This window comes from Ursus arctos, unplaced genomic scaffold (genome assembly GCF_023065955.2).
Source record: "Ursus arctos isolate Adak ecotype North America unplaced genomic scaffold, UrsArc2.0 scaffold_2, whole genome shotgun sequence".
NCBI lineage: Eukaryota > Metazoa > Chordata > Mammalia > Carnivora > Ursidae > Ursus > Ursus arctos.
The window spans coordinates 54627644-54638777 of record NW_026622874.1 but is presented as its reverse complement, the minus strand read 5'-3'; positions in this window follow the sequence as shown (position 1 = coordinate 54638777).

Below are 11134 nucleotides of genomic sequence, written 5' to 3'. Positions count from 1 at the left end.
GGCTCAGGGCATGATCCCGGCGTTCCAGGATCGAGTCCCACATCAGGCTCCTCCGCTGGGAGCCTGCTTCTTCCTCTCCCACTCCCCTGCTGTGTTCCCTCTCTCGCTGGCTGTGTCTCTGTCACATAAATAAATAAAATCTTTTTTAAAAAAAGTAATATTTTGATCTATGCTTATTTTACTTGCATATATCTTAATCCAGCATTCCGATGGGGAGATGAGGTATTATTTATTGGCCCTCAAAACCTAAAAACAATTAGGAACAATTCTAAGCACTTTGCAGAAATGATCGTATCATATCTTTTCAACAGCTAAATGACGTAGGTCACGTTTACATGTTCCAGTTGTGAAAGCTGAAGTACAGAGAGGTTAACGATCTTGCCCAAGGTCCCAATGCTGCAAGTAATAGGGCCAGGATTTGAACACAAGGACAGTCCAGTTATGAAGTCTATGCCCTTAACCACTAGATTAAAGACAACTGAACTGAGAACCAGAGGAATTGCCAAGGGATGGCTGCTGCATGAGGGTAGTGACTGCATCACAGAAACCACAGGATAGACTTAGCGAAGGGTGGGATGGAGAATTAGAAGGTCCAGGATCAGTGAGAGCAGAGGTGGATTGACCTAATGAGAACCACTGGGTCTTAAGGCAGCCTAGAGAGCAAATCTCTCAGTTAACACTTAGTGTAAAAAGACTCAGAGACCTGACTGGGTGTTGGCATCAGAAGATCACTTGGGAGATCTGAAAGTGTAATTACAAGGACAATCAAAAGAGACCAACCTCCTGTCCTCTAATGACAGAAGATCACAGAGGACTCACCACCCCCAATAAACTCAGGTTTCACATTGGTGTTTTTACTGCATTTTAGGTGTAATCATTTATCCTGCTTTGGAGTCACAGGGCTTTTTGAATCTGTGGATTGATGTCTTCCATCATTTTGGAAAATTCTTAGTCATTATCTCTTCAAATAATGCCTTTTTATTTTTTTTTAAACCGCATCTTCTCTCCCTTCTTCTGGGACTCCAATTAAAATGTTTTAAGTTTTCCTTCACATGAATCTCATTATTTTCTGTTAAGTTCATTACTAAGTACTTTTTGTTATTGCAAGATTGGAAGGGTTTTACCTCCATGATAGTTTCTAGGTGGTTGTTCCGTGTGGATCTTAAAGTTCTTGGTCTTTGTGTTAACTTTGTATCCTACTACCTTACTAAACTTTCTTATTGTTTGCAGAAGTTTTTCATTTGATTCTTGTAATTCTTTATATCATCTGAAAATGCTTAGAGGTCTATCTCTTCCTTTTTAATTTCGTACTTCTAATTTTTCCCCTTTTTTCTATCTGCATTGGCAAGTACCTTCTATACATTAATATGGGGGTATCCTTGTCTTTGTTTCTGACTTTAATGGAAATAATCTCAGTTTTTGGGTTGAGAAAGCTTTATTTATTCATCTTAAGGAAGTATCTATCTTGTCCTACTGAGTGTTTTTGGTTTTTTTTAAGTCAATATGGTTGTTGAATTTTGTCAAATGCTTTTTCAGCATCTATGGAGAGGATCAATAATTTCTTTTTTTTTTTAAGATTTTATTTATTTATTTGACACAGAGAGGCAGCTAGAGAGGGAACACAAGCAGGGGGAGTGGGAAAGGGAGAAGCAGGCTTCCCGCTGAGGAGGGAGCCTGACGCGGGGCTCGATCCCAGAATGCCGGGATCGTGATCTGAGCTGAAGGCAGACGCTTAACGACTGAGCCACCCGGGCGCCCCAGATCAATAATTTCTGTTCCTAACAACTATTAGTTGATGAATTACATTAATAGATTTCCTGATCTTGAACCATTCTTGCCCTCCTGAATTAAACTCTACTTGGCCATATTATTAATTTGATGTTTTTTTCAGATTCTATTCTCAAATATTCTATTTAGGATTACTGTGAATTGAAATTCAGAAATGGGATTTATCTTTAGTTATACTTGTCTTAGAGAGAGGATGTGGTGGTTTCATATCTTTTCCAAAGCTACACTGTTTGAAAGCCATTAGAATTACCTGCTCTTTAATGGTTTTACCAAATTTACCTGTAACACTATCTGGTCCTGTTGCTTTTGTACGGTTGTAGCTCTTTGACAATTTTCTCTATCTCTTCTACAAAAATCAGATTGTTTAGATATCCTAACTCCTCTGGAATCACTTTTGGTAAATGTGATAAATTTCCAGAAAGTTATTTTTATCAAGCTTTTCAAATTCATTTGCATAGATTTTAGTCATCTGTGATGGTTCCTTTAATGTGGTTATTTCTCCTTTGTCATTTTTAATTTTGTGTAACTGTGCTTTCTCCACATTTCTCTTAAAACATTCCTGGATCTTTTTCAGTGTTACATGTTACATGCTAAATTGTCTTGGAATATGAAATTGGAACTCTTTTTTTTTTTTTTTTTAAAGATTTCATTTATTTATTTGACAGAGATAGAGACAGCCAGCGAGAGAGGGAACACAAGCAGGGGGAGTGGGAGAGGAAGAAGCAGGCTCATAGCGGAGGAGCCTGATGTGGGGCTCGATCCCATAACGCCGGGATCACGCCCTGAGCCGAAGGCAGATGCTTAACTGCTGTGCCACCCAGGCACCCCTGAAATTGGAACTCTTAACCAATGTCCAACTACAAACCCAGGTATATATAAATAAAAACTTAGTTTATGATAAAAGTGACACTTCAAATCAGTTGAAAAAATGGACAAATTATGCTGGGTGAAATAACTATTTTTGTATTTGAAAAAAAAACTTCACATCTAATAGCATTACTGAAATAAACCCCAGATGAATCTAAAATGTACGGAAGAAAACACTGTAGAATATTACTCCAACTTTGGGGTGATGAAATAATTTCTAAACAAGGTCAAAAAGTCATAAAGGAAAACAGTGGTAGATTGGTCTATTTAAAAATTTTCATGCAAAAAAAGGCACCATATATAAAATTATGTCACAGGGAGAAAAGATTGCAATATATTAATATCTAACATAAATTGAACTCCTATAAATTGATAAGTAAATGTCAAATAGCCAATTAAAAAGGGACAAAAGATAGAAAAAATGTATAGAAATTATAAATACATAAAATGTATTCAAATTCACTATAACCCAAAAAGTACAATTTAAACTGACAGCAGACCAATCTTTGCCTATTAGATTGTTAAAAATTAAAATAATTAAAAGTATGAAATGTTTGACCAGGAACTGATGCATAAGATAAATATGGGGGAGTGAATCTAAAAGAACAATTTTTTAGAATGCATAGACCCTTGGATTCAGCTGTTTCCCCACCCTAAAGACATATTTATTTTTTTTTCCTTATTTTTTTTTTTATTATAATGATTTTTTATTATATTATGTTAGTCACCATACAGTACATCCCCGGTTTCCGATGTAAGGCTCGATGATTCATTAGTTGTGTATAACACCCAGTGCACCATGCAATACGTGCCCTCCTTACTACCCATCACCGGCCTATCCCATTCCCCCACCCCCCTCCCCTCTGTGGCCCTCAGTTTGTTTCTCATAGTCCATAGTCTCTCATGTTTCATTCCCCCTTCTGATTACCCCCCCTTCTTTATCCCTTTCTTCCCCTACTGATCATCCTAGTTCTTATGTTCCATAGATGAGAGAAATCATATGATAGTTGTCTTTCTCTGCTTGACTTATTTCACTTAGCATTATCTCCTCCAGTGCTGTCCATGTTGTAGCAAATGTTGAGAACTCGTTCTTTCTGATAGCTGAGTAATATTCCATTGTATATATGGACCACAACTTCTTAATCCAGTCATCTGTTGAAGGGCATCTCGGCTCCCTCCACGATTTAGCTATTGTGGACATTGCTGCTATGAACATTGGGGTGCATATGGCCCTTCTCTTCACTACGTCTGTATCTTTTGGGTAAACACCCAGTAGTGCAATGGCTGGATCATAGGGTAGCTCAATTTTTAACTTTCTAAGGGACCTCCACACTGTTTTCCAGAGTGGCTGTACCAACTTGCATTCCCACCAACAATGTAGGAGGGATCCCCTTTCTCCACATCCTCTCCAACAATTGTTGTTTCTTGCCTTGTCTATTTTTGCCATTCTAACTGGCGTAAGGTGGTATCTCAGTGTGGTTTTGATTTGAATTTCCCTGATGGCTAATGATTTTGAACATTTTTTCATGTGTCTGTTAGCCATTTGTATGTCTTCATTGGAAAAGTGTCTGTTCATATCTTCTGCCCATTTTTTGATTTGTTTATTTGTTTCTCGTGTATTGAGTTTGAGAAGTTCTTTGTAGATCTTGGATACCAGTCCTTTATCTGCAGTGTCATTTGCAAATATATTCTCCCATTCCGTGGGCTGCCTCTTAGTTTTTCTGACTGTTTCCTTGGCTGTGCAGAAACTTTTAATCTTGATGAAGTCCCATAAGTTCATTTTATCTTTTGTTTCTCTTGCTAAAGACATATTTAGATATGTTCATAAAAATGAATATATATGAATGTTCACTATTGGTTATATAGGGAAGTAGTGATAAATATGTATTTTATAATATAAAATATTTGCAGCCATTAGAAAGAGGTAGAGCGACATGTAGTGATGTACAAGGCTCTACCAGACCTATTTTAGAGTGAAAAATACCAGTGGAAGAATGGTCTGTTATATATTATGGTCACATGTGTAAAATAACAAAACTACATGTGTGTAATACATACTGTATACACAAATGCATTTTTAGAAGAAAGACCAGAAGGATGTTCACCCAAATGTTCGTATTCTCCTCTCCAGGTAGTAGACAAGTAGAAGAATGAAGGCATTCACACTTCTGCCCATGTACGTTTTGTATTTTATATTACTTGAGTCATTTACAATAAGAATGTATTTAAATATTGGTAGTATCATTTTTTAAAAGGTAGTAAATATTAAAAATTTTTTTTTGTTTTTTAAAGGTAGTAAATATTAAAAAAATTTTGTTTTGGTGGAACGGACCTACCTATATGTATGTAGGGGGCAGGTGTGATGAGGAACAATTATGTGTGACTCCTTTTCACTCTATCAGGATGCCCTTTTACATTTCAGTGAAATACTTTGTACTACAGAACAGATCCTTCAATAAGAAACAAATATTTTTAAATCCTTTCTGTCTCTACTTCACACACAGACACATATTAATTTATGCCCCAGGTGTTTGTTGACTACAGACCTAATTCTAATGCTGTTGTAAGTGTGAAGTGATGATACTTTCTCATCACCCTGTATAGGTAAAAATATGCATTTTCTCAAACTTTCTGGGTCACCATGCCAGCTTGTAGGGCAGCAATGGCTTGCTGGGTGGGGCTGGTGAGGATGAATGCTTTCAGAAAATCTCAGGCAAGCTGTTCTTCCCTATCCCACACCCAGCTCAGACTCCAACAGTTTAGATGGAGCAGAAGGAAGCAGGGCTGGGGGAGGGGAAGAGTTATCTGTAGGAAGGCGTTTACAGTTGTGAAATTGTGATTTATAATATAATACATATTTGGTCTTTGTCCCTGTTTTTGGCACAGGGCTCCTAAAATCCTCGGAATGTCTTAAGTGATAAGAGTGAGAAATGTATTTTCTATTAATGAAGTGATTTATGGACCACACCAACCGATGGGAGCTTGCTGGCAGCAGAGCCACCCATGTGATTATAGGGCTGGAACTTTCAGTCCCAGCCCCATAACTTCTTGGAAGGGGGGGAGAGATTAGAGGCTGAGTCAATTGCCAGTGGCCAACAATTTCATCAATGATGCTTATGTAATAAAGCCTCCACAAACACACAAAAGGATAGAGTTTCGAGAGCTTCCAGATTGGTGAACATGTGGACATTTGGGGACAGTGGTGTACTCAGAAAAAGCACAGAAGCTCCACATCCTTTCCCCATGCCTTGCCCTATGCATTCATTCCATCTAGTTATTCCTAGATTGTATCCTTTTACAATAAACTGGTCATCTGATAAGATGTTTCTTGAGATCTGTGAGTGACTCTAGCAAATTAATCTGACCCAAGGAGGGGGTCATTAGAACCTCCAATCTGTAGCCTGTTGAGGGTTGGAAGGGGGTGGGGGGCATCTTGTAGGATGGAGCCCTTAACCTGTGAGATCTGACGCTATCCCCAGGTAGATATTGTCAGAATCGAATTGAACTGTAGGACACCCAGATCATGTTCAAGAACTGCTTGGTGGACTTGGGGGTGCAGAACTGTCATGGTATAGCCATCCCACTTCAGCTGTAGAAAAGAATTAGCCAGATAAATGTTCATACACTTATTTTGTGTGTGGGGGGGGGTATGTAGTGGGTTATCACAAGAGACAAACAGAACATGGGATTCATCTTCATGTGTTTTCCATGAGTGTGCCTATGGTTTCTACAGACAGGGCAGAGGAGGGGACACCAAGAAAGGAGGTGAAGATGGAATGACTCAAGAAAAGCACAATCTGGAGAAGAGCAGCAAAGGGGGGGTCACTTGCCCCTACTCAAAAGAAAGGCACTAGCTTAAGGAGAAACTGGGCACATTCAGAGAAAAGACAATAAAGTACTTTAAGGTGCTGGGTTCAAGGTGAGACAAAGACTCCTACTTCCCATATGTACCTTTAAATAGAAGCAGTACTAATGCATAAAGGAAGTCAACTATGGAATTAGCAAAGTTTTCCACAAATATGTTACCTCACTTTTGCTGGCCCATCAAGCATACTCATAGACCGCCCACTGGGTCGTCTGTAAAGATTAGTTTCAACTCTGAGGCTTGAGCTGGGCAGCAGCCTGAGAAACGTCTTGTCCTCGGGAATGGGTGGGCTGAGAGCGCCCACCCGCTTGTGGTTGAAACAAGGTTATTCTCACAGGGCTGCAAAACCACACAGGTGGGGATGGGATGGGTCGTGCAGTGAGACTGAAGAATAACCACAAGGGACGGGGAGAGCAGTTGGTGAGGATTATTTCACAGGTGGAACTAGGAGATGGCAACAGCTACCACGAAGCTCACTCTGGTGTTCTGTGAAGGGTGCATTAGATGGACTCCTTCTAACTGTGAAAGACATAGAACAAGTTATCTCTAGGGGTGTCATCTGGTTCTAAATCTGCGCTTCATATCTCCCTCTTTCATTGCTTATCTGGTGTTCCGGATGCTTGGAGAACATTGATCATATAAGCAAAAGGGACCATAGGCTGGAGAAGCAACTTTCCGCTGTTAGTCAACTCAAGGTCATCCTTTCCACAGTTTGCTGCCCTACCCTGGGGACTTCAGCCAGGCATGAACTGGAGACACCTGAGACAGCCCACCGTCGTGTGGGGCGGCTCGTGTGGTGGTGGTGTCTACCACGTCCCATGTCTGTTCAGTTCCCACATAGCAGACATGGAGTCTCAAAGTTGTTTCCACTGTATTAGATTCCCAGTTTTCTGACCCCCAACATATCTCTCTTTCTTGCTAATGGCCCATCTTTCTTGATGACTGCATCTTGGTGATCAGTGGCCTCTAGGGCCTACAGCGTGACTCCAGGCTTAAAAACCACTGAAATCAGGGGCGCCTCGGTGGCTCCGTCAATTAGGTGTCGGACTCTTGACTCTTGATTTTGCCATCAGCTCATGATCTAAGGTCCGGAGATCGAGCCCCCTCTCAGGTTCCTGCTCACAGGCAGTTTGCTTGAAGATTCTCTCTTTCCTTCTATGCATACTTCCTCTCCCATGTGTTCTCTCTCTCAAATCAATCAATCAATCAATCAATCAATCTTAAGAAAACATTGAAATTAATGGAAAGCACACCTTTATGAAGACATTTGTCCAAGTTAATAATCAAACTCACTGTTTTGCTTGTACTTGTAGCTCCAAAAAAATTATTTTCAAGGCTTTACAATTCATTACTAGTACACACTATTTTTCCAATTGATTCAATCTGAGGGATTTTAGCTATGAAGCAAACCACTTCTCCACAATGAGACAGCCTTGCTTGCTAACCACAAAAGGGTCATTTCATTCAGAAGTGAGTTGTATTTCTGCACGTGTGCCTTACTTTTGGACACTGGTTATATGTGGCTTGAACTTCAGGGAGCGAAACCATTCTAGTCTTATTTTTATTCAACCACATTGCGTGAGAAAAAGAAGATTCTATTAATACTGTCTCAAAGGTCGAAAATCTCAAGGTAGTCCTTACCAGAGAGATGTATTTGCAAAACCACCTGCGCCTGGCACTCTGACCAAAGGCAGAATAAATTAATCCAATTCCAGCAAGTAGGGTAGCAGGGGAAACTAGCTGGACCGACAGAAGTATTTCTAGTTGTTGATTATGTATCCTTTGGAAGAGGTTTGGTGTTTTTCTGTGATATTTGGTGTGCAAATGTAAGAAGCTTCTCTCTGCCTCGCCCTTGATTTGCTTTGTTTTTCCAAAAACGTACCTGACAGTCTCAAAGAAATTATAACAGATCCAGGTGATGTAGCGTGAACCATATCATAATGGGCCCAAGTAATAGATGGTGAAATGGGAAGAAACATAATAAGACATATTATAGAGGATAACCTCAAAATCCAGAAGCTATAAATGGGTCATTCAGTGGACAAACAGTGAACATCCGAACATTTTAATTTATTTAGGGGGTGCAGAGTTATGTATCCTGTTCAGTTCATAGTACATAATCATCCATGGTCTGTGCAAAGCCTTTTCCCTTTATACATTTTCATTCATTCAACAAACATACAAAGTACAAGCTACGTGCCAGGTGCTGTCCTAGGCATACGGCTACAACCACGAACAAATGAAGATCCTTGCTCTTGGGGTATCTGCATTCCAGCAGGGTTAGACAGACAATAAATAAGAGAATAAATACAATAAATCAGTAACTTATATAGTATAGTACAAAGCGATGTGTGTTATGAGAAACTTGATAAAGTGCTTCCCAACCAAGATGCAAATAAATGCGAATTCTAAAATCAGAATGCCGGAGAGCTGGAAACAGAATGCTGGAGAGCCGGAAACGCACCTTTCAGCTGGAACCACAGACTTGGCTGCATAAAGAAGTCACTTCATTCTGAAGGCCTACGGCAAAAGTACACAAAAGAGAGCGAGTAAAGACAAAGGTTAAAACTTGGAAGGACGGGTTGTGTTTCAGCAATTCTTCGAGCTCCAGAATATTTTAATTTTAACAGTACATCTAACCCAGCTCTGGGATAAGCTGAGAGGGGCCCTGCCTAATCACCGACTATAGTTAATTATCTTTTATACCATAATGTAATTTTTCCTCTTCAAATGAAAGCCAGAGGGCTTTAACCAAGTCTTAAGCTTAAATTCTAGACCGTTCTGCCAGACATGAAAAAAGCCCATTTCAATTGTTGTTAAATGCAATGATAACAGAAATGCAGAACAGAAAGTCTCCCCCTCCCCCATGCCTTCTACTGTTTAATAAAGTTCCCTCCGTGTACCCAGCAAGCCTGGTAACCTGTACTTGTTCCCGGTCTCATGCTTTCTGTCTTCCCCACTAGCTGTAAACCCCTTGAAAGCATGAATTGTTATTTTGGATTTCCTGGAATCCAGCTCAGCACCTAGGATAAAATAATCAATTAAAAAAACATTTTAAGAATGAATAAATGGATATTCTCTAATGTTGCTGGAACCATATTCATTACCAGGAGTAATACAATGGAAGGGGTTGATCGTGAGAGTTTCTTGGTTTTTAAATTTTTTAAACATTTTTTGGTGATTCATCTCTTTATTCATCTCATGCAAATTTTTTTAAAAAGATTTTATTTATTTCAGAGAGAGAGAGAGTGCACAAGAGGGCACAAGTAGGGGAAGGGGCAGGGTGAGAAGCAGACTCCCCACTGAGCAGGGAGCTAACTCGGGGCTCCATCCCAGAACCCTCGGATCAGGACCTGAGTTGAAGGCAGAGGCTTAACTAACTGAGCCACTCACGCACCCCTCATCCAATTTTTTCAAAAAAGTTTTTATTTAAATTCCAGTTAGTTAACATACAATGTAACATTAGTCTCAGGTGTACAACATAGTGATTCAACACTTTCCTATAACACACAGTGCTCTTCACAACAGGTGCCCTCCTTCATCCCTATCACCTATTTAATCCATCCTCTACCCTGGAGTTTCCGGTTCAAATAGAGATATGTAACTTAATTCATCTGGCCTCTACATATCAGATCTTTCAATCTCTGCTTTTTAAAGATTATTATTATTATTTTGAGTATGCTTTCTGGAGTCTACGCTTGTCTTGTCTTTTCCACTCACCTGTAAGTAGAAAGGCTTTCATCCTCAACATCTAACCCTACCTGGTTGCTGACCCAATCCTGACTCACGCTGGTATCCCATTTTCATCAGCATGTGTTTGTGGGTTGAGGTGGAAGTGAGGGAAGGGGGTAATATGAACTTAGTCTGCCTGCATCAAATACAACCGAGATGAACTAAGAGTAGGTATCTGTCCACCAACATACCATCTATCTGGTTCCTATAGCTGGACTTCTAGCTTCGAGTCTCTAGGGGACGCTGTGGTAGGCCGTCCAGACCTTCCTTTCAAGAATTGCCCGTAACCCCAGGGAGCTGCCTTGCCCAAGGTTACACCCTTCTTTGGGGTTGCCCATATCCAAGAACTGATCAACGTGGAGGCAAAAAGACCTGCACCCTTGCCTCATCTGGCTCATTTTTGAATGGCCATCCAAGTTTCAGAGCTCCCCGTGGGATTGAATGAAACCTTTGTTGTAATTACTTACAATTTCACTTCTTCTGATGAAGCCTGTTTCCCTCCCACCCTTACAAGCATTATTCCCCAGAGCACTGCCCAATAAACTGCCTGCATGTGAATCTCCAACTCAGGTGAGAAAAAGGAGCACAAACAGCACCCTTTGTGCCCAAGGAAGAGGATCCAAACGTTGGACCTAAATATTAGAAAAATTCACTTCTTGGTTGCAAATGCCCGGATGCTGGCAGAATGCTCTGGAAACACAGGAGGGGCAAACACGGAGCCTGATCCCCTAGTGAAGGAGCCTCTGTTTACCCCACAGAACCCATCCCACTGAAATAGCAGCTTCTCTTACCCCTGCTTTTGCAAAGAATCATCCAAATGACTCTTCTAGGTCTTTCCTTCTGCTGCTTCCAAAGCAAAAATCTATTCTGACCCTAAGAACA